A 23,702-nucleotide genomic window follows, 5' to 3' on the forward strand; every position below is an offset into this window, starting at 1 on the left:
AAAAATAGAGGTGCATCGGAGCAAGGAAAATGAATAAGGAGATATTATCCTGGCCTCAAACCTATGCACACTTAAAAGTAAGCCTTGCTGAAATCAATTGAATCAATGGAACTAAACTTCCAGGTAAGGATTCCAATCTGCAAGTCCAGAATTCTTCAGTGGTTTTTAAATATTTTAATTTAGTTAAACCTTGGTGTCCTGCTTCATCATTTACAAAAATCTGCAAGATTGTTGGTTGGCAACCTTCAGTCTCGAAAGACTATGGTATAAGCCTACAGCACCCGGTATTCCCAGGCGGTCTCCCATCCAAGTACTAACCAGGCCTGAACCTGCTTAGCTTCCGAGATCAGATGAGATCGGACACATGCAGGTTAACAGTTGCTGCCATGCAAGATTGCTAACAATCATTAAAATCCAATACAGAATGGAAAAACCAACAATCAATGGTAAAATCAAAATCAACACCAATGAATCAAAACAACAAGCCATCAGTAGTAGCAAACAATGTGGCACCATACCAAACAAGTTCAAAAGCAGCCAGAACAATAAAATTGCCTACAAGTCAACAGGAAAGAAATCAAATCACTACAGTGGAGGTTCTTCAACCTTAATTGGAAAAGCTTTCTTTCATACAACCATACCTTATTTTAGAGAAGGTGGGGTGCACAGCTCAGGGTCTCTGAGAAATATTTTAATGTGCAGATAGAATCATTTGGTCCTTCAAAGATCTTAGGACTTTCAAAGGCAACTTGTCCTCAGGACCTAACTTAGGGCCTAACGTAAAGCTGTCTGTAACAGAAAACCAAAGAACTGCACAACCAATTCCATGCACCCAAGGAGACTGGTGAATTGATCCTATGGATGCCGAGGCAACTGCCAGAGACTTCTTGGCATAAGGGAATGCTTGCTTCCTTACCCCAGGTAACAGCGCCGCGGGCCCAGTGGGTCTTCTCAGATCTGTGCCCACTATTGAGAGGATGCAGACTTGAGCAGGCCCATATTGGGCTTCCTGGCCCAGGAGGGAGCACAGGATATGGCTGCAGACTCTGACACTATCTCCGTCACCCTCTCAAGCCCAATCCCCCCCCAGTTCTGTCCTCCCCCCACCTTCCCCCTGCCCTCTCCTCACCCTGCAAAGCTGCACCAGGAGCTGGCAGTTAAACTTAACACTGGTCACATCAGCGCCGTCCAGCACTCCCTCCACACCAGGTGCTGTGAACTTGCTTTACGGCACATTCATGACACACAGAGCCGGCGGTACATGCGTACTGCTGGTTCTGAAGAAGATAGGATTGGGTCCTCAGTGAGCAAAGCTCTTTGGATCCCAGCTGCTAGTGACAAACCAGAGAACACAACTATATAAAACAATATCTGGTACCAATCTACCTATTGTTTTTGTATGACTTTCTGCAACAAGCATTCAAATAATATTCAAATATATCTTGAGCTTGCATTTTAAATGTTAAAATGGGGAACTATATTTCTACTTCTATACACGTCAAACTAACTGCTGCTACCCAGAACTACCCAGAACGCAAGCAATTTTGGTTAGAAAGCTATACAGACACTAGGAGAGATATAGTGGTCTCTTCAGTGGGTACACAGATGGTCTCAGCGATTAGCAGTGGGCCCTTCTGAGGGCCCTGGACCTTCTACAACTACCCAATAATGCCAACCCCTAACATTGGCCCTGCTTGTTGTGCTCTCTCTCTCTCTCTCTCTCTCTCTCTCTCTCTCTCTCATGTATTGGCAGCCTGCCTGGATAAAGTCTGGTAGACAAATGCCGTCTGCTTCATTGTAAAAAGCTTTGAGATGTAAGGATTAAAAATGAGCTATATAACAGCTAAGTTATTGCCACTGTTACAGTGCACTTTTAGTGCTCCCAGACATTTCACCAATCATTTGGAATAATTCCAGGCTCACATTCCTTTTTTCCAATTAAGGTTGAAGAACTTTTAACCCCTTGCACCGAAACTACCGCCCAACTGACCTGATAACAATCACCACCTCTTTCCACTTGACCTTTCTTTTCACTTTGTATCTTTTGTCCTGCAGCACTGGGACCCTGTTCACTAAAATGGTTTTTACCCAGTTGAGAACTGGACTATTGATAACATTATATTACCCTTTTTTCTTTTATGTAGTGCTGAATGGAAACTGAGTTGTCCAACCAGATTATATCTCTTCTTTCCCTGTCAGAGCTTACTGTCGCTTACTCAAGGAAGTTAATCAGATTTCTCCAGGAAGATCTCGTTTTCATAAATTCACTGCATCAATGAGAATTCTCTGCCTTCTTCTTGATATTAAAAGGACCATAGAAAAGAGTGATAAAACAGACATAGAGAAGATCATACACTAAAAATCAGGGCAAACATTTAACAGAATGTCTTCCATATATTCTTACCACCTTAGGTAGGCGTAAAGGGGTCACTTGGTGGAAGTAATCCCTTCCATTTGACTGGGAAATTGGAGCTCAAAGATTTCAGCTGAGCGCATCTGGTATATTTGTGGGTTTCAATCTTTGGACCTTCTGCCCATTTCAAATCCTTTGAGACCACAACAAGAGAGAGGTCTGAGTGAGCAAGAAGCAGTTGGTGTGGTCAGGGACGGGCTGCTTGTAAGACACCAGGGTAGACATGGCTACATGACTTCACGCTGCAACAAGATGCTGAGACAGGCTGGCTTACAGGCATCTTTTCAACTTCATTGGAAGGTCCCAGGGAAAGACCGAGGCCTCCTGACACCTAAAGCAGCATGCCAAATGCTGTCTCCCTTACCCAGTGATGTACAGCCTCTGCTCCTCTGACTCTCCAATGTTCTAGTTCAGCGCTCTCCTCCCCTCCACACTTCCTCTCCGTTTCCCTCTTTTTTCCATTCCAGGTAGTTGAAAAAGACGGATGAGCAACAGAGGGAAGAAGATGGACACAGATGGGTGTCCCCCACCAACCCACTGCCCGACACGACTGCTTCAGTTGGCCTCATGGATGGGTTGACCCTGTTCAAGCTTGTGTCAGCTATAAATACTCAGCTTAGCATCACATCCTAAAAAGTGCCCTTCACAGATCTACCTGGTTTGCTGAAAAGCCGGGGTGCAGGACCCCCAGGAGAAAAGGTGTCACAGATTTGCTCCTAGAATATCTGATTCAGGATTCTCCTTATCATCTTACACTCATCCAAAACCTGAATACAGCTATCTATTGCTGCATGACTCCAGAACCAGCTGTTTCATTAATCCTGTACTTAGGCAGCAACTGTTACCCTGCACATCCCCAATCTCGTCTGATCTTGGAAGCTAAGCAGGGTCAGGCCTGGTTAGTACTTGGATGGGAGACTGCCTGGGAATACCGGGTGCTGTAGGCTTATACCATAGTCTTTCCAGACTGAAGGTTGCCAACCAAGCAAGATGCACTCGGGTAGTAGAAGCTTAGTAGAGTGAAGTCAATGTGATCCACTCGTGGTACCCTGCTCAGGTACTCATAAACCCTGGGGCCAGCCCTAGTTAATGACTTTGCCGTGTGAGCTCCTGTTCATTCTCCCTCTCACCATCATGTCTGAGGATAGACTTTTTGTTATTTCTTTTGATTTTCTGTTTCAACACTACTGCCAACAGTGGCATGAAACCGTTTTTCAGCAATTCCTCAAGAAATGAGTCACAACATTAAATATTTCTCATGCTCACGGAAATATTTTCCTCGTTCTTAATGCTCCCAATCAAAACCTTTTTATGCCAAAGCATTGAGAGAAGCCAGTGGTGTCTGTCAGCACATATGTTGCAAACCAACTTGGCAGTAGGTTGTCCAATTTCTGTTCCCTGAACCGTTTGTTCGGTTCAACATGCAAATCATAGGCATATCCATTTCCTAAGGAGGGCTTGAGCTATGCACATTATAACTGCAAGCATTTCAACATTGGTTTTAATTATAACTCCATGCATAAAATGTGTAATCATGAAAGCTGCAAGCGTGCTGTGCTTGAATTTATTTGGGGGGGGGGGTCTTAATGGAATTTTTCAATTAACAGATCTTCACCACATTGACTGCAGAGGAACCTCAAATTAAGAACATAAGAAGGACTCTGTTTGATCTGCCCAAAAGCCCTTTGGGTTGAGAAAAAAATCATAAATTGGAGGGTCAAAAATGCAAGAGGTACAGTACTTGCATTCTGTGGTCCTTCTATGCAAAGCTCAAACATATGAGAACCTGAACATTCAGGACCTGTAGTAATTGGCGATATGGTTAATAGCTCTCAATAAACCCATCTCCATGAATTTGTCTAATCTGTGTACAAAGAACTTAATCCTTGTACACTGCACAAACGGAATAAGTAAACTGAACAGCAGAGTCTTTATAAAATTAAATTATGTTGTTGTGGCTGGGTAAGGGGACATTTATATACTTTTATGCTTCCATTTTGGAGTCTCGAGAATTTAATGTCCTGAAAGCTCTTTTTATAAACCTTTACATTTTATATTCAATGGTTTTTATGAACACTGTTTTCCCCAACCCTTGTTCCAATGCAGAAACATGACATTCTGTATTCCATATATTTAGATATGAAATGGGAGCGTTGCATACATTAATCACTCAACTTGAGTAATGCTGCAAATGTAATCAAGTTGAATCCAATAAATATGTTGTTCCCTAGCTACCTGCTTCACTGATATTCATTATACGTAAATAATCCTTTTTATTGTCTATGCTTTACTATGATATGGACTAGTGCTTACTAGGTTTCCCAGTAATGGGTATATAAACTCTGTAATGCTTGAAGTGGAAGTAATATTTTGCATTTATTTACTCTGGTCTTTTGCATATCTTTTGGCCCAATCCTATGGGCTGCTGCCAGAACCTGCAGTCGCAAAAGGTGATCCCCCCCCCTCACCATAGCATACAGCGCAACCCATTTTGGCATGGCCGCATGCAATGGTGGAGAATATCATAGCATTGGACTTCAAGTCATGATATGCAATGGAAATTATACAGAGTTGTATTTTTTGCTTAATTTTCATACAGAGAAAAAGGCAGATTCTCCTTTGGACACCTGCAGTCTTCCATGGTGCTCTCTTATGAAGACGTAGAACATGTGCAAATACTTCCACAATCATATTGGTATAGCCAATTTTGTGTCTTTTTCTCACATGATCACACACTATTGATCATGTGGAAAAGACACATCTTCAAAATATGCACACAAATACACCCCACCAACAACCACAACCATTCTGAGGTTACTTGAAGAAGCATATTGGAATGTGTATAAATCTGAAATCTTTCCATTTTTGCCTACATAGATTCAGCTCTTTAGTCATCTAATCCTATACACTTTTATCCAGGAAGGCATCTCATTGAACACTGTGGGACTTACTTCTGAGAAGACATGCCTAGGATTTCTCTGTAATTGAATTTATACTCAGTCTCTCCACTTGTGCCTTCTGAAAATATGAAGTTGCCTTATACCAGTGGTTCCCAAACTTTTTTGTCTTATGATTCCCTTGACCTACTGGACCACTGGTGGCAGCTCCCCATTAGAGCAGCAGGTTTTTGTGCCCTATGTATTGTATAGGGAAGCAGGTTTTTCATGAGAATGCTGCAGCTCCCCTGGCTAGTTTCCATGGCTCCCTGGGGAGCCATGGCTCACAGTTTGGGAACCACTGCCTTCTACAATCAGCCCACTGTCTATCTAACTCAATATTGTCTTCCCCTGATTGGCACTAGCTCTCCAGAGATTCAAATAGAGATCTTTCCCAGGAGTACCTAGAGACAGTGGAGATTGAACCTGGGACCTTGTGCCAACACAGCATGTGCTTTTCCATCGAATGATGGCTTGTCCTGCCTCAAATATATTTTGTTAGCGATAGTTTCTTTCATGTCACTTTTTCCTCAGAGGTGCCTGTAAGTAAAATCATCAAGCACTTCTTGGAGTGTGCCATTTTTTGACAAATCTGTCGTCTTCATTACACACCCCACATTTTTATTAATAGTACCCTTGGGATGTGTTCTGATTGACAGCATGCCAGCAATGCAAGGCATGTAATTCAATATGCATTCATTTTTCTGGAGTTTCTCCAAATCCACCCATTCATCATTATCTTGTGATGGCCTTGATTCCAAAAATAGCATGCTTATCTAACTCAAAGCACAATCCTAACAGGCCCTTAAGCCAGTGCAACCATCCCTGCGCAGGCTCCAAGTGACGTAAATGTGCCATAAAGTACACATGTGGCTACTCGCAGGCTGGCAGCATGGGCTGCATCCAGAACAGTGCCGGCTGGCAGAGTTAAGATTGCACTGCGTGGCATGGGGGTTGGGAAAGGGTGGTGGAAGGATGTTCAGGACATGAGGAAGGGGTGTTTAGGGGGACAGATAGGGTGGGGAGGGAGGGGTAGAACAAAGAGGGACAGGGTGGAATGGGCAGATTGGACCCAGCTGGGGGAAAGGATTAATGGAGCAGGCTTCTGCCATATCCTAATCCGTCCCTTTCGGCCCATAGGGCATTACACTGGGCTTCCTGGATTTGTGCCAGATAAATTGCTGGAACTGATCTGAGAAGCCCCATGGTGACCTTCAGCCACCTCCTGCGTGGCCTTGGATGCTGCGTAGGGCGTGCAGCCCCACTGTCTCAGTGCAGTTTTGGACTGGGCTGCCCTTGTTATTCTGGAAAACTGAATGTGTTATGCCAATCCATGGTTAAGAGAAGAGTAACTGTCAGAAAGAGGATTGCAACAACATACAAGCAAAGCATATTGTAGTGGAAGAGCAAAAAACTCTTCTCATTCACCTGACAATGGGTAAAGCTAGCATAATTCTGAGTACAATCCGACTTCCCAGATTGGATTAATTATTGGTCCACTGAAGGTCCCATAATCTTCCAGATGCCTAATAGCCCAATTCTATTCTCCATCCGCCTGTAGCATTCTATGCCACTGCCAGAGTGTGTACTGCCTGTTATTGGGGTGTGACCAAATGAAGGGTGGAGAGGAGGGTTTTGTCCAGACCAAGAAGAGCACAGCCTTGCAAGGATGTTTCAAGCCCCCATTACCCTCCATGTTATGTCATCTGGAGTATACCTGGGACCTGGAAACATCCAAGCTAGCTCAGTGGCATAGCTAGAGGGGGTGCAATGCCTCCGTTTTGCTCCCACTACCAGGAATAGCTCTGAAGGGGAGGGGGAGGGATCACTTGCACATCTCAGTGAGGCTCCCTGCAAAACTTAGTGCTTTGTACCCGCTCTAGCTACGCCACTGAGCTAGCCACAGCCCACCTCGCACTGAAAATGCTCCAAGCTGAAAATGCCCTCCATGCTCCAAGCTATCCAAGTGTGTGATGAGGATCCACTCCAGGGTCTACTCAAGGGTCAAGACCTCTAGGTTTTGCCTCAGACAGCACAGTCCAGAAGTGTTTTGGTCTTATTTAACTGTCATCTTAGAAAATGCAGGAACACTGGGCATTAAAGAGTTAAACTTCTATTATGAGATGGGCCAGACTGCACTCTTAGATTTTTTTGTTCCTTGTTGTTTGTAGCTTTACTGTATTTTGTCCTACAATAAAGAAGCAATGTTGTGTGATTGCAACACACAGTGTGTAAGACTTTTTTCTAGAACACACAGCAAAAAAAATAGGCACAAAAAGAATGTATCTTCCCCATTCAGTGGGAAGATGCAGACCCAGTCAGTTCTTTTTAGTGGTGAGAGCTCTTTCTATTTAGGGGAAAGATTCAACAGCCCTCCTAGATAGTGTGTGCGCGTGATTTATAAGCAAAGGATTCATTGTTTCATTCTCAACATGGTTCCTTCTTGGTTTTAAATGCATGTTTTTACTGTAACACTGTACTAATAAGAATAAAATTTATGAGATATCCTACACATTAACAAATGCCCACTGGATAATTTCAACTATTACAAATTCATGCTTGTCATCTTTACTCTGTTGAAGAGCTTTTGGTACTCAAAAAGTATGGGGACAATTTTATACCCTGATTGTGTAGATTAAGCACCTTTGCACCTCTTGAGAGTGTCCATTGCCCTTGGGGGGGGGGGGGAGTTGGAATAGCAAATGTGGAACACCATAATTAAGTATTACTTTGCTGTGGGTGAACTCCCAGATCATAGAGGAACATGTTACATTATCCCTCATTAACTTAAGAACAAGCCTGTTGATTTCAGAGCTGAAGCAGAAGTATAATTTTAACAGATAAGATTCATTAGAGGTAATGCTTTGACTTTGATCTTGGCACGTATGTTTCACTGCCCTTTTAATAAGAGGATCACGCATTATGTCCATATCAATATTGTAATGTAATTGGCTTTTTGCTTTCCAGTATTAAGAGGTTATTTTAAATATAGCTTGATCAGAACACATACAACTTTGTAATCTCGTATGTCCAGCAATCATCAAATTAGTTACAATGGACTTGAATGCTACATCATAAGAACAGCCCACTGAATCAGGCCATAGGCCCATCTAGTCCAGCTTCCTGTATCTCACAGCAGCCCACCAAATCCCCAGGGAGCACACCAGATGACAAGAGACTTGCATCCTGGTGCCCTCCCTTGCATCTGAAACAAACAATTTCTAAAATCAGGAAGTTGCACATACACATCATGGCTTGTAACCCATAATGGATTTATCATCACAGCCAAAATACTGGCAGTCAATTCAAAGTAGCATGACTGGGCTGGTGAGGAACTAGGAAAGTATCTGATGTTGTCATTGGAACCATTGTATACAGCAGAGATGGGCAAATCCAGCGTGGCTTGACTCGAGTAGAGTCATGAGTCTTCACCTCCTTTAATTTGACTCAAAAACGAGTCCTAACTGGCAGTCTTTCCAAGTCGCCCAGAGCATTTTGGGAACTCTAAAAGACTTGAGTCCCAAGTCTTTTTTATACACGCGTCAGGCATGGCTCCGCGGAATACACCGGAGCTGCTACCTGGGTATGTGTGTGTTCGAGTTCTCTTTAAACACATCTATGCTGTCCCCATCTCATCTGCAAACAAAGCAGAAGGGGGTGGGAGGGACTGGGTGAGAGCAAGAACAGAAGTGGAAAGAGGGAGGAGAGTCATGCGCAGCAGCTGGGAGGCTTACCAGTATGACCCAATTCTTTGCAGCTCTACTCAGAAGTAGTCCTATTTCAGCCGGTCATTCAGTGAGCCCACCAGAGCCATGACAGTTCTCCTGGCTGGTTAGGAACTGCCTCTCCCCCCCCCACTTTCTCCCCCCCCCCACTTGTCCAGGGAAAAAAGCATCATCCAATGATCAGTGGTTCCTTCAGAGATGAACAAGAAAACCCACTCCCATCTTCCCCCCCCCCACTTGATGCAAAACTTCCACCTAGGATGGACCAATAACAGAGGTACTAGTTGGGCAATACCCCAATATCCTGCAAGTTGGTTAGTGATGGCCACACAGTCCACATTTGGTGAAGCAAAAAGTCTGGAAAGGATGGTCTGTCACACTAACATCTCTGTGAGATTTATTAGCAACTATTTTGCAAATGTTTTAGTACCATTTGCAGAGTTTAGAGAACAGTGCCCTCCCTGATCAGTGCAAAATGAAAACTTAGTTATATTTCAGATCAGACACGGATTAACTAAAGAAGAATCAACATGGACTGTAAGTAAGGGAATTATTGCTTAAGGGGCATATGCAATTGCTAGAACTGCCTGGGGCATTTCTTCACATGTCCCTGAGCAGCCTTAAGCAGTCCTCTGTGGTTGCATTTTATAGATATATCCATGTGTTCAATTGCAGTCTCCTGATTAGCACAGACCAGAATCAGATTAGTTTGCTGGCATCCCACTTCTGTCTTATCTCTTGACCTTTCCATTGTAGCTGCTTGTTAATAATGCAAGACACAATCTGTTGATACACTACCAAAATGTTCTATCCCCCCATCGCTAACACTGAAAGATTTTTCTTTTTGATTTGTTGTTTTGAGGAAAACACAAGTTCTAAAGTCTTCAGACCGTTTGTCTGATAAAGGTATAAATAAAACACAACATAATTAAAGTAATATAAATGCATAGCAGCATGCAAGCTTAGGAATAATATTTAAAAGCCTAGGCAGGTTGAGTGCAAAGATGCCCTTCCCCACCTGGAAAGCGCCTTCCACTCACTGAAAGGCTTCTTGACCCCTCATGCTAAAATGTTGGGTGAGAAACGTGAAACTAAATCACAAGATACTCTTCAGTAGAAGCAGAGCCATGAAAAATATGCGGAATTACTCTATTATAGCACTGCATGATGTCTCATGCAATCTCTTGCACAAGTGCTTGTGAAACAGAACTAGCAGCTATTTTGTTTTCTCGCTCAACCTTGTGAATTAAAATGTTCACTTAAATACAGTACAGAGAGTTTTGGCTATAATAGAAAGTTTAACAAAGTCAGTATTCAGTGTGCCTCTTTGGACAAGTAATTCTGCAACTGTTGCCATCACATAAAGTGACCTGCTCCAACTGCCACTGCACCTCACCTCTCCCCAAAATAGTACCTGGTTAGAGTGCTACCCATTGATTTCAGTTTCATTGTTTTTTATTTATTTTGAAACTCTTATTTCCTGCTTTTCCATCTCATTTTCGAGGTGACGGGCAGACAAATTCTATGCTTCCCTAGTATCCAGGGTTACAGCGGCACCAAAATGGCCACTGATGTATCCAGTGGGTCCAGAGAAGCAAATAGAGATACCCTGTGTCAAGCAATGGCAACCCTATGGGTCTCCTTGGATCTTCGCCCGCTTTTGAGTAGACGCAGAACTGAGTTTCTGTTTCATGTTGGGTTTTTCAGTCACGGAAGGAGCACAGGATATGACAGGAGAGTGTGCCGCTATCTTTGCCCTCCCTCTCCCGGACCGATCCTCCTCTCCTTCCACCCTCGCCCACCCCATTCTGCCCCTTCCCTGCCTTCCCCCTGCTCAGAAAAGCCTTGCTACCCAACATCAGGAAACTTACAGCTCAGTGCTCCACTAACATGTCATTCCGGCACTGAAGCCCAGCACCGGCCCAGCATACTCTCCACCGATACAGAAGTCTTTTATGGCACTTTTGTGACAGCTGAGGAGTGCTGGCACTGAAGAGGACAGGATTGGGCCCTAAAGCAGCTTTTACAAAATATATTAACAATCAATCTTATACAGATCAATCTTTTACAAAACACAGTCAAAAATTGCAGCAGATTAAACATTCCCCAAAAGAGGAGGAAGAAAACATAAGAACATAAGAACAGCCCCACTGGCCCATCTATTCCAGCTTCCTGTATCTCACAGTGGCCCACCTGTGAAATCAAGGGAGTATAAATCAAACAACACCCAGCCTATTGAAACAGAAAAGTTTTGAGGTATCTAAAGATAACCAGGTTGGGAGCCAAATGAGGGCCCAATCCTATCCAACTTTCCAGCAGCGGTGCAACCTCAATGCAGCCCCGAGGAAAGGGAACAAATGTTCCCATACCTTGAGGAGGCCTCTGTGACTGCCTCCCCACCACAGGCTGCAGTGCATATCCCACTGGCACAGCAGCACCAGCAGTGGTAAATTGGATAGGATTGGGCCCTGAATCTCCTGGAGGGGGGGAGTGTCACAACCTGGGCACTACCATGAAGAAGGAGGCCGTATTTCACACCATCACTAAACAAACTATGCCTCTGAAGGTGGCAACTAAAGGAGACAGATCAACATTCTATTTCCAGCAATTTCCATATGAGCATTCCATGATGTCATAACAATTCAGCCAATGTAAGACAACTACCAGGATTTTTCAAAACTACATAGTAATCACATACTTCCCTGATAAGCATGTTATATTTAACAGAAACTGCATCTCTATATAAAATCAATGGTGTCAAAATTAACCAGGAGTTAGCTGGGCTGTAAAACCATTAGCCCCCTACTAACCCCAGGCTGACTTCTGTTTGCTTTTCCCAGTTGCTCGCTCAGTGCAATAATTACTCAGACCATCAACATGTCAACAAAGCACAATCCTTCTCAGACTGGGTACAGCTCTGGCTTCACCTCAGAAGCAAATAACTGGCTTAAACTGGGTGTCCTTGGTAGATAAAATGTACACCACCAAGCACAGCTCCTTTCCCAACCTGGGCTCAGCTCTGGCTTATGCCTAGGGCAGTGGTTCTCACACATTAGCACTGGGACCCACTTTTTAGAATGAGAATCAGTCAGGACCCAACAGAAGTGATGTCATGAGCAGAAGTGACATCATCAAGCAGGAAAATTTTTAACAGTCCTAAGCTGCAATCCTACCCACACTCACCCAGGACTAAGTCCCACTTACTATCATTATTAGAAAAATATACATAGTAGCTTGTTAAAAGTACATTTCCCCAAATGCAGTCACATTCCACGGCAGCACCAAGTCTAATATATGAAAAATAAAATATTGAAATGAATGGGGACCCACCTGAAATTGGCTTGTGACCCGTCTAATGGGTCCCGACCCACAGTTTGAGAAACTCTGACCTAGGGAGTAGATAACTGGCTTAAACTGGGTGTCCTTGTAGGTAGACCGAAAGCTAGAACTGGCTTTAGTTACAACCAGGTCCCCTCGATATTCCATAAAACACAATTATGAATAGATAGAATTTATTTTAGAATTTAGGTAGGTTGCACAGACAAAAAGGAGAGGCAATTTAACGATATAGAATTTCAAGAGCATAAAGAGTATATCACAACACAACAGCTTAAAATAATAAAATAATAATAAAATTAAATAATAAAATAACTCCTAAGCACTAACACTCTCCTAAGTATAACTTACACATGCAGATCTTAGGCTGCAATCCTAAACACACTTTCTTGGTAGTAAGTCCCATTGACTATAATGAAACTTACTTCTGAGTAGAAATTCTTAGGATTGGGCTCTTAGTCCAATTTGCCAATACTGCTGTGGTCAGAGTTGCCCAGGATGAGCAGTGGCGTTGGTAGGGGGTGCAGGCTGCACCAGGTGACGCGCACAGGGGAGGGTGACGCGGACTGGGGGGGTGACATGCTAAAATTGCAGTGGTTAGGAGCAATACTCTCATGTTATATACCGTTGGATGCTGAATTTCCAGCAGAATGCATTGCAAAAAACCAGAGAGAAAAATATTGCCTATCTATCAAAAGGTATGGCCAAAGAACCGGAGAACAAAAGATGCATGGAGCCCTATGGAAAGTGAAACTGAGCCATATTGCGCATTTACTCGTAAGTAGGCAAACTTGCCTTAGTCAGTTGGAAAGGGCAGGCTTAGAGGAATCCAACTACACCAAAATGGTCCTGATCCAATGAATGCAACCCCCAAAAACACCTGAGAAGGAAGTCCCTCCCTCAAAGCAGACGAATGTATTGAGCCCTATGGAAAGCGAAACTAAGCCTCACAGTTGCATTTACTCAGGAGTAAGCAAATGTGCCTTGGCTGGTGGTCAGGCCAGGCAAAGGGGAATGTGAAGCCACCAAAATGGTCCTGATTTGATGGAAGTGGAGCTCAACAAATGCTCCAGAAGGCAGCCTTCCCCCCCCCCCCCACATTAAAAAGGATCAAAACAGAGGCTTCAGCTGATGAGGTGAACTCTTCTGAGACTTGCAAAGCCAGGTGGATCCTGACAGTGATCTGGTTTAAACAGAAGTTCTTAAATTGAACTGGGCACTGGGCAGGGCAGAAAACCTTACTGATTTTGGAGAGGGGGGGTTATTGCAGGCAGGCTACAGAGGAAATTCACTTGGTGGACCAGGGCTGGCTTCTGCTTGTTTAATTATTTGTTTTACTTTAATTTTTTATACTTTTATTTTAATTTGCCTGATGATGTCACTTCCACTTCTGGTGGGTCTTGGACAGATTGTCATTCTAAAAAGTGGGTCCCAGTGCTAAAAGTTTGAGAACTGCTGCAATAAGGTATTAGTAAGTTGACACCCTGGGGTGTGAGTGACACCACTAGTGACTAAAATAACTAAAATCACAATTTGGAAGAATAATTACCATCATGTTATATATCAATCAATGTGTAATTTCATGCAGAATGTGTTCTATCAAAAGGTACAGCCAAAAAACAAGTGGGGGCGGAGTGCTGGTACATCACCACGCCCTCCACCTGGGGTGTTGCCCCACCTACTGCATGGGGGGGTGACGTGAACCCTCCTGACGCCACTGAGGATGAAACAAAATAGCCAATGCTCAGGTTCGAAGAGCAAGACACAGACCAAGAAAGAAAAAGGTAAGAAAGAGAAGACTCTCTGAAAGGTAACTCTGACACCTGACTCTGACTTGCTAGATCAGAAGTCACACCTGCTGAACCTTCCAGAATGCTATATGCCTCAGAGCTATCTACTTGTGGCACACAGCTGTGGTGCATCTAGCAATCAAGGTGTCCTTGAGTCAATTAACAACTATATGTGAAGCTTGCTAATTACAGAAACTGGTACGGCCATTCCCACTCTCTCCAGAAGCAAGTTTTCATTGGTATGCCTTAATGAGGAATTTTCCCACAATCCAAACTGCACCCAGCTAGTTACCAACATGGCTTCAGACAGAGACCTGCAATTACTTTTACCAAACTTAGCCATTTTTGTAACAAATGGAAGTCATATATCCATCTGTATTTGTTTTCTGCTTCTCCTTCTGTGCACATCAGTACATGACATTATCCTCCACACCTAGCTATGACATACCATTTCATTTCTGTGAGCTGCTTAACTTTTTGCCCTAAAGATGAGTTCATTGACTAAGAGGTGAAGTTATTTATAATGGTATTTCAATGTTTAAATGTCCTTTTGATTGGAAATGTGCTTTCTAAATGTAAGTTGCACTTTGTTATATGTTTGGTAACAGAGTTGCAAAGATAAGAAGGTATTACTTTGTGATGTAAGTTCTTGTCTGATCTCGGAAGCTACGCAGGGTCACGCCTGGTTAGTACTTGGATGGGAGACCGCCTGGGAATACCGGGTGCTGTAGGCTTATACCATAGTCTTTCAAGACTGAAGGTTGCCAACCAAGTTCTTCCTGAAGATAGAAAGAAAAACTCATTTTCTATAGTGTTTGCTTTTAATTGAGCAGTTAGCTAGGAAGTCTTGCTTTCAAAAAAAGATCTTTTAAAAAAATCAAGCCACCCTGGGATACTGTAAATGCCAAGAATTGTGCGCAGTGACCAGGGCTGGCCCACACGTAATACTGGCTGAGGCTCATGTCAAGGGGCAAGTTGGGGGCCAGCTAATTGAAGGATGATGTCTCACCAAACCCTGAGTCTACCTGCTATCCCTTCATACTTGCCTCTGACAGAGCCACATCAGTTGACACACTGATCCTCAAAGATGATTGGACTCATGGCAGCCACTGCCACTTCACTCTTCTAGTCCAATGACTGCTTAGAAAATCCTGGGACCTCCTGATCCTTGAGAGGGCATGCGAAAAGCTATCCTCCCTTACCTAGTGCTATGCCAAATTCCATCACTCCTTGGTTTGGAAAAGAAAGATGGGGATGGATCAGAAGTGTGGAGCAGAGTAGCCTAGAGCAGCAGTTCTTAAACATTTCAGTCTCCACCGGATCCCTTTATACTTCTTAATGGAGTCTTGGGGAGCCCCACCAGTACGTGTGTGAAGTCTGGGGGGGGGGGTACCAGATGCCTACAGCACAGAACACTCTTCCTTTACCAATTGAGAGAGTGGGAGGAGGAAAAGGAGTGGAGGTGTGATGGTAGATGGAGGTTGCCACTCCTTTGCCAGTTTGCTGCCTGAGGCAACTGCCAGGCAGCCCAATCCTGAGCTGCCTGGTACCCAGAGGAGCAGTGGCAACAAAATGGCTGCCGCTGCATCTAATGGCTACCGGGCAGCTGCTGGCAGCTCCTCAGGGCATTTGTCCCCTTCCCCTGAGTAAGAGAGGAAGACTTGCAACGGGGCTACTCATGTCTGCACCGGCTAAATAGCCGGTGCAGAGTAAAGCAGCCCCATGTTTATCTGGTAGGCCCAACGTGGGGTTCTGGATCTGGTGAAGCAGAGCTCTGCTGGTCCTACCACCCTCCTGACCCAGCACCTTCCCCCTGCCCTCCCCCTCCCTGGAATGCCTCCCCCCCACCCCTGCTCACCTCTCTGCCGCACAGAGAAAGGGAAGAGCTCTGGGCGGCACATGATGGGCCTCCAATAGGTGCTGACTCAGTGCAGCTAGCACTAAGCTGGTGCCAGCAGTGTTCCGGGTCTGAGCATTGCTGCTGTGCTTTACAACGCATTTGCAGTGCTCAGCACCAGAGCACGATCTGGATCAGGCCCTCAGGCAGTCTCATGAACGGGTAAGCCCTGCTCAGTCTTCTGTTTCTTTTTTTTTGCCTTGCAACCAGCAGGACATGTGCAAAGACACCACTTAGGGTGGCTGTTGCTCTCTGTATCTACACATAAGCTCTGTTTCATGTGAGATCATTCTGCTGGAGGTACCTACATTTCTGGGAAACTCACTGGTTCTAGGTATACACATTGAGAGACAATAAATAAATCTATCACGGAGAATATAAGTCTACACACTAAGAGACCTAGAGCACAAGCCTATGCATGCCTATTCAGAAGTAAGTCCCATTGTGTCCAATGGGGCTTACTCCCAGGAAAGCATGTATAGGATTGCAGAATTATAGATTCAACCTTTTTCTATATGTTTAGCCTCCCCTTTTTCTGGAGTGGCATACATGATTCAAACATTCCCTTCACTATAATTCTGTGACATTGGTTGGACTGAAAGTTAGTGGCCGGACTTTGGCCACCTAGGATATTTGGAAATAATCTCCAAAAGTAGCCATTTCAAGTAGCTCACTTCCAGTGGGTGGGGGATGGTTTCATGTTTATCCCCATAGGCCCCCCCAACTGCTTATGTGTATCAACCTTACATACTCAAAGACTTTAAAAAAAAATTGACATACTCCAATAGGATTGCTGTTTCTTTAAGGAAGAATTTCTGACAGAATAAATTCTTATCTTATAGTACATTATTTCTGATGGCTGAAGCCTGCAAGCCTTAAGATAGTCACAGACGGCAGCTTCAGTAAGAAATGACGGAACCAAAAGACAAGGTCGGAATATGTGTTACTATTTTGAGTTGAGCTTTTTTCTCCAACAGATTTTTTTAAAGTTGAGCTTTGCAAAATGAAATGTTTACTTTTTCTGTCAGGACTCCTGGGCAGGGCTGGCATCAGAGGTGGGCATCACTGTGCAGTTGCCAAGGACACTGAGTCCTCAGAAGGGCCCTCTGCAGGTCACTGGGACCACTTCTATACCCTTTATGTGGTGGTGGTACAATGACTTTTGGGGACCATCTAGGTACAAAGGAGCTCAAGGAAAGCAATTTTCCAAGGGCCCCCTGGAATCTGGAGCCAGCCCTGCACTTGTCACTATAAGACCTTCATGACGTACAAACATTTGGCAAACATCTCAAACTTTGTTTGAGATTTGTGTGAACTGGGCTTACATCAATCTCAGTATCTATCAGTCCCTTACACTTGTACAGTTTACCTCCCATATGAACCTGCCCATGTATTAAGATTCCACCAATATTTGAGGTGTGCTTAATTAGGACATGGTAGGTGGTCTCCTTGGTGAGTGCCTCTGTTTTGCTCCCCCCACCCATCTGAAGGGGATAAGGAGGGGCCGCTTGCACACTGCGGTGAGGCTCCCTGCAAAACTTGGGCCCCAATCCTCTCCAATTTTCCAGTGCTGATGCAGCCGTGCCAGCAGGGTGTACACTGCATCCTATGCTGAGGAGGCAGTCACAGAGGCCTCCTCAAGTATGGGAACATTTGTTTCCTTACCTCAGGGCTGCACTGCGGCTGCACCAGTCCTGGAAAGTTGGAAAGGATTGAACCCTTAGTGCTTTGCACCCCCTTTAGCTATACCACTGCAAAGAAGCATATCTCCTGTGGATATCTTAAACTCATTTGGATAGAACATGTCCCCAGTATTCAAGCATAGTGAACATTTCTGTCCAGTCTCATCAAATAAGTGGCCACCTCCTCTGCTCACCATAATTAAACAGAAGATTTCTATAAGAGTTTCCAAAGACAGTTTGTAGCTTGGTGAGGACTTGCTATTTTTGATATTCTTGCCGTTTTGTTTTTAAATCTCAATTGTAATTCTGAGTTCTGTGTTACGGTGGTAATTTCCACTGTCCTTCATGTAGGAACTAGCTGCATCCAAATAGACAGGTCATTTTATGGAGACTTGGAAGAGGCTGAAGAGAACAGCAGGCCTCTAGCAGCTCCTTGCTAGGCAGCAAGTCGGCAGGAAAGCATCTGTGATGTGGCAAGGAATTCCAGGAAGCACCACTGTCAAGTTTAAATCTGCTGAAATATCCCTAAGAGGTGACACCCTGTATTGAACTTGGTTCTGGCGAAACATGTTGCTGTACTTAAAAACACGGCAACCCCATTCATGACTCTTCCTGAGAACTTCTGGGGAAATCACAACATGCATTCTAGGAAAAAATAAAAAAAAATAAACACTCTTGAGGCACCAGAAAGACAAATAAATGTATTGTACTTTTCAGCTTTTGTGGACTACAGCCCATGTCAACAGATGGATTGTTGTAATGAAAGCTTGTTACAACAAATGTGTGGGTCTTTAACGTGCCACAAGGTTCCTACTTGGTCTGACTGCCATGCCTGCCCCTCTAGAAGCTATTACTTCTTTCCACAATCTCCCCAGCATTCTTTACCGCTAACATTCACAGATGGTTGCATCCACAAAATTCACATAGCTACCAAGATAAAGCCTTTCTTGGTAGCTCACAGGACAGAACAGCTTGATAATGAAGGAAGGAAGCAGTTGGGACGAGAGATTGCCTGCAAGTGTTTTTTTTTCTTACATGATACAAATAAAGCATCTCCCAAATCCTGCTTTTATATGAGGTGTCAGAAAGTTAGAATGTACTGTACAATGGCAATGTTATCTCCTGCCAGTATAAGAGTAACACAACCTACCGTATTTTTCGCTCCATAAGACGCACCTGACCATAAGACGCACCTATTTTTTAGAGGAGGAAAACAGGAAAAAAAATATTATGAACCAAATAGTGTAATAAAATATTTAATAAACTATAACAGAATAACATTTGAACCATGTAAAGTGAACAGCAGTCAACAGTGGCATTAAGAACCATTATCACTGTCATTAACAAATGGAGAGACTTAAAGGTTTGAGTACTCTAGTTTTCTGGAAACCCCAAGAACTCATCATCGCTAGAGTGCTAGCCCTGGGGTTCTAGTGGCAAAGCAGGCACCCTGGGAGGGAAATCTGCTATTGGTGGTCCCATCCTGGAACAAACAGAAGCATGGAAGTGGAAATGTTGATTTTCACCAAGACTGCTCTGTAGGGGGAAGGGTTAAAACCCCCTTCCACCTGCACCAGAGTTCAAATCTAGATTGGGACCTACAGCCACTTTTTTAAAAAAAGTTGGAAAGGCTATGACAGGTTTGACATCACGTCTAATGTAACCCAACAATGCACAGGTGATAGGCGACAGTTCTCCCACAGTTGCTTTTGCTGGCCTAGCTAGGCAGCAAAAACAGGTCATTTACCAATCCCCTGGCACATTATCTTACCTTGTTTGTGAGCCCTGTTCAATGTTGTAAGTTGCAAACTGTACTAGCGACAGGCCTGAGTCCCTCAGTTGGTTCTGGCAAGCAAGATGGTTATATTTACTGTTGCTGGGAAGTTTGCACAGTCTCATTGTACTGAGTGTGAAGCCCTCACCTGAATAATGGGCTTCTGATTCATCTAGAAGCAGCTGGGTGACAGCAATTAGGGAATTCTGTCAGGGATTCCTGTCTCCGTATGTAAAAGCTTACAATCCCACACTGATCCCATGCTGACATTTTGCTATTCAGCCTCAGGTGTGAGCCTTTGAAATAGATGATGGGAGGTACTGGGCTGTTAAAATGGAAATGCACTGCCTTGCAAAAGCCAAGCAAGTCTGGCAAGGTTCCCTTTGCAGCGAAGGAGTGCATGCCATTGTTAAAGTGATTTACAAAACCATTTTTAATAACACCAGCATCTCGGCAGGTTTTGTCTGGGGTAAAAAGAATGCTCATTTTTATAGTATTGGGGCAAGGCAGAAGTTTTATGAACGCTCATTAGGACACTGTGCCATCCATCAACGCTAGACTGCTTGTTTAATGAAGGCCGCTGGTCACACGCAGCACCCAAAACACTGAGCCGCAGCAGACTGCCAAGCTTAAGGATTATTGCTATATTATCATCATCATTTCTGAAATGGTTTCCAGTCTTGAAAAAATGTGCTAAGATTATGTCACTGACAGCAGAATGAGCACTGGTGAAATGGCACTGCTGCTGTACCGGTGATACAATTGGTAGTACTCTTGTCACAAGTTGGCACAAGAGGTCCAAGAACCTCTCTGAAAAAAAATGGCACCAGTCTTACCAAAACTGTGTGTTTTGGGCATCTCTTAAAATTCTTTGGATAGTTCTGCTGAGCAGGAACTGCTGAATTCATCTCAAAATATGTCCTGAGATGAAAAGCAGTGGTGACTCTGTTACGGGGAATTGAGAGGTCTTATGAGTATGAGCTCACGCTCTGCAATAATTTCATAGAATTCTTGTTCCCCTGTAAAAATGCCATATGCTGAAATGAACAGTCTCTTCTCATCCTACATCCTGATCCTAAGTCTATGCACGCTTACTCAAAAGTAAGTTTCACATTACTCAAGGAGACGTACTGCTTCAAGTAATTGTATGTAGGATTGCAATCTTATTCTCTGAAAATCACTACAGTAATAAAACACATGGGCATTTTTCTAATCCTTTCTCAGAGTGTTATATGAGCCAAAGCTTATAGGGGTAGAATGTAAAATTCTGCCCCTCCTAATCCAATGCTGCGCCAACCTCTGCTCCACCCAACTGCCAATTTTCTAGCTCTTCCACACTTCCTCTCGGCTGCCCTCCCCCAATCTGCTGCCTGAGGTGATTGCTTCAGTGGGCCTCATAGCCCTGTATGTGTGTGTGTTTTTAAAAAATCATTATTACTGTAACTGAAAGCCACCTTAAGGATCATTCAGCTGAAAAGCAGGATGAATACAGACAACTGTTTACATCACAATGGATATACAAGTCCAGGAGGAACTGGCCATCTTTAGCATCATGTGATGGAGATCCACATCTTCCACAGGTCTTCCACAGATCCACACTAATCAGAATCAAGAGAACTTTCTTTACCATCTGCAAGAGGGATCTGAAGGCCTTAGGAGTGGACCTCAACAAGTGGGAAATTCTGGCCTCTGAGCGGCCCGCTTGGAGGCAGGCTGTGCAGCATGGCCTTTCCCAGTTTGAAGAGACACTTGGCCAACAGTCTGAGGCTAAGAGGCAAAAAAGGAAGGCCCATAGCCAGGGAGACAGACTAGGGACAGACTGCACTTGCTCCCAGCGTGGAAGGGATTGTCACTCCCGAATTGGCCTTTTCAGCCACACTAGACACTGTTCCAGAACCACCTTTCAGAGTGTGATACCATAGTCTTTCGAGACTGAAGGTTGCCAACTCTTTACCATGTGGGCAGATGCTATGGTCAACTAGTTTCCCTAGTGATTTAAACACATCTGTCCACCCAGTGGAAAATTATTGTCTGTGTGCATCCACGGATTGCTTCATATCTCTGTACAGGTATAAATAACACATGCAATCACTGGTTCCTTTCTTTGGCTGCCACCTATCAAGATGCCCAGGAATCTTATTAGACTACTGAAATACACAAGGAGAAACAAAAATTCCCAGCATTAATCAGTGAGCAAAATATGGAAAATGGTTAATGAAGAAACACGACATCAGTAAGTACCACCACAGAAACTAGCAGTGCTCAGTTTCTCTCCATAAAAATTAACTTTTCCTCACAAAGATTATTGTGAGCATTATCCTTTTCTTTATCAATGAAGGCAATTTTACTGCTCTATTAGGAGACCGTAATTGAGGGAAGTATCATTCAATAAATATGCAAGGCATGGTGATGTAATATGCCAAGATTAATATTATCTACAGGGGGTGGGTGGGAGGAGTGTGTGGAAATCTTCATTACAGAAATTGCACCTCAGAGCATTTATTCTAGTTTGTATAATCAACTTTTATGGGGAAAGTAACAGTGCTGATGGTTACTCATTCCTCGTGGCTGATACAAAAATGACTCTAAAGCAGTAGTGTAGCTATGGGGGGGCACAGCACTAAATTTTGCAGGGCACCTCAATGTACAGTGTAAGCTGCCCCCTCCCCTCGCTATCAGAGCGAGGTGAGAGCAAAGCAGATGAGGAGCAGGTAAACCCACACAGGGGTTGATGGCGAGGTGGGGAAGGGTGGAATGGGGAGGCAATGGGGCAGAGAGGAGGGTGAACTGGGCCCAGGAAGCGGGAGTCTTACAGCCCAGTCCTAATGGGGTTGCCTGTGCCATGGTATAGCGGTGATAAAATGGCCAGAGAGTCAGAGATGCTGCCAGGGAGGCAGCCGGAGATCTCCTTGGGGTAACGTTTGTTTCCTTCCCTCTTGTTGAGCCTCAGCAACCTTTCTATGGGTCTACTCAGATTTGGACCAGCTCAATTGCTGGTGCAGATCGAAGTCAAACTATGTAGGGCTTTCAGGCCCAGGACAGGAGATAGGATCAGGCAGCAGCCTCTGCCGCTGTCTCCGCTCCCTCTTGGCCTGAACATTCCTCCTTATTGCCCTTCTTCCCTCCAGTTTCACCCCAACACCACCTTCCCCTCCTCACCCCTGCCTTGGAACTTATCTATACCACTCGGCCACATACATACCAATGACGGCTCCTGGGGTTCTCCAACTAGTTCTAACTAGTTGGCCTCCACTCCAGCACCACCCTTGTTTGGGCCACCGCGAAGTGCCTTACAGCACTTTTGCAATGGCCATCACCAGAGCGGCAACTGTTACCCTGCACATGCCCGATCTTGTCTGATCTCGGAAGCTAAGCAGAGTCAGGCCTGGTTAGTACTTGGATGGGAGACCGCCTGGGAATACCGGGTGCTGTAGGCTTATACCATAGTCTTTCGAGACTGAAGGTTGCCAACCACCACCTGGGCAGTGCGCTGCAGAGAGGCGTTGGCCCAGGATTGGATCGAGCCATTAGTATTCATGTACCTGCACTGATATGTATGCGCACTAGAGACAAGATGTGTCCACAACTCACTCAGAACATTGAACATATGAGACTGCCTTATACCAAGGGAGACAGTCCATCTAGCCCAGTATTGTTTATGCTGACTGGCGCCAGCTTTCCAGGGTTGCAGGCTTGGTCTTTCCAAGCCATACCTGGACCTGCCACAGACTGAATGTCAAGGCTTTTGCTTGCCAACAATGTGGTCTACCCCTGGACTACAGCCTCTCCCTAACTCTAGGATCTATACACCCTGGGAGGGAGCTGAACCCTGAGGAATGACAACTCTGGCAGCTCTCATGAACAAGTGTTAAGGGAACCCCCAAATCCTTTTAACATTGTTAAAGGGATTTTTGCAGCATGCATTATCACTATATTACGGTCTTCCTCTGACATTCCAGTTTGTTTGTCTGGGCTGTTCACATTCCTTGTATTTTTGACATGAGTTTGAATATTGACTACATTTTACTATTAGCATAAAACTTGGTGTGTTCATTTGCATCTATTATACATTTATGGAGGGGGGCATAGTTTGTGTGGAGCAGTGGAAGTCAAACTGTGAAACTAGTTTCCCTGGTGAGATTCCAAAAA

General features: G+C 44.3%; 3 pseudogenes; 2 read left to right on the plus strand and 1 right to left on the minus strand.

Annotated features, from left to right (window-relative positions):
* Positions 1 to 269: 269 nt before the first annotated feature.
* Positions 270 to 386, minus strand: LOC136646825 (5S ribosomal RNA; annotated as a pseudogene).
* A 2,857-nt stretch (positions 387 to 3,243) lies between these two features.
* LOC136646139 (5S ribosomal RNA) lies at positions 3,244 to 3,360 on the plus strand (annotated as a pseudogene).
* Positions 3,361 to 22,876: 19,516 nt separating this feature from the next.
* LOC136646762 (5S ribosomal RNA) lies at positions 22,877 to 22,990 on the plus strand (annotated as a pseudogene).
* Positions 22,991 to 23,702: the final 712 nt, after the last annotated feature.

This window comes from Tiliqua scincoides, chromosome 3 (genome assembly GCF_035046505.1).
Source record: "Tiliqua scincoides isolate rTilSci1 chromosome 3, rTilSci1.hap2, whole genome shotgun sequence".
NCBI classification, from domain to species: Eukaryota; Metazoa; Chordata; class Lepidosauria; order Squamata; family Scincidae; genus Tiliqua; species Tiliqua scincoides.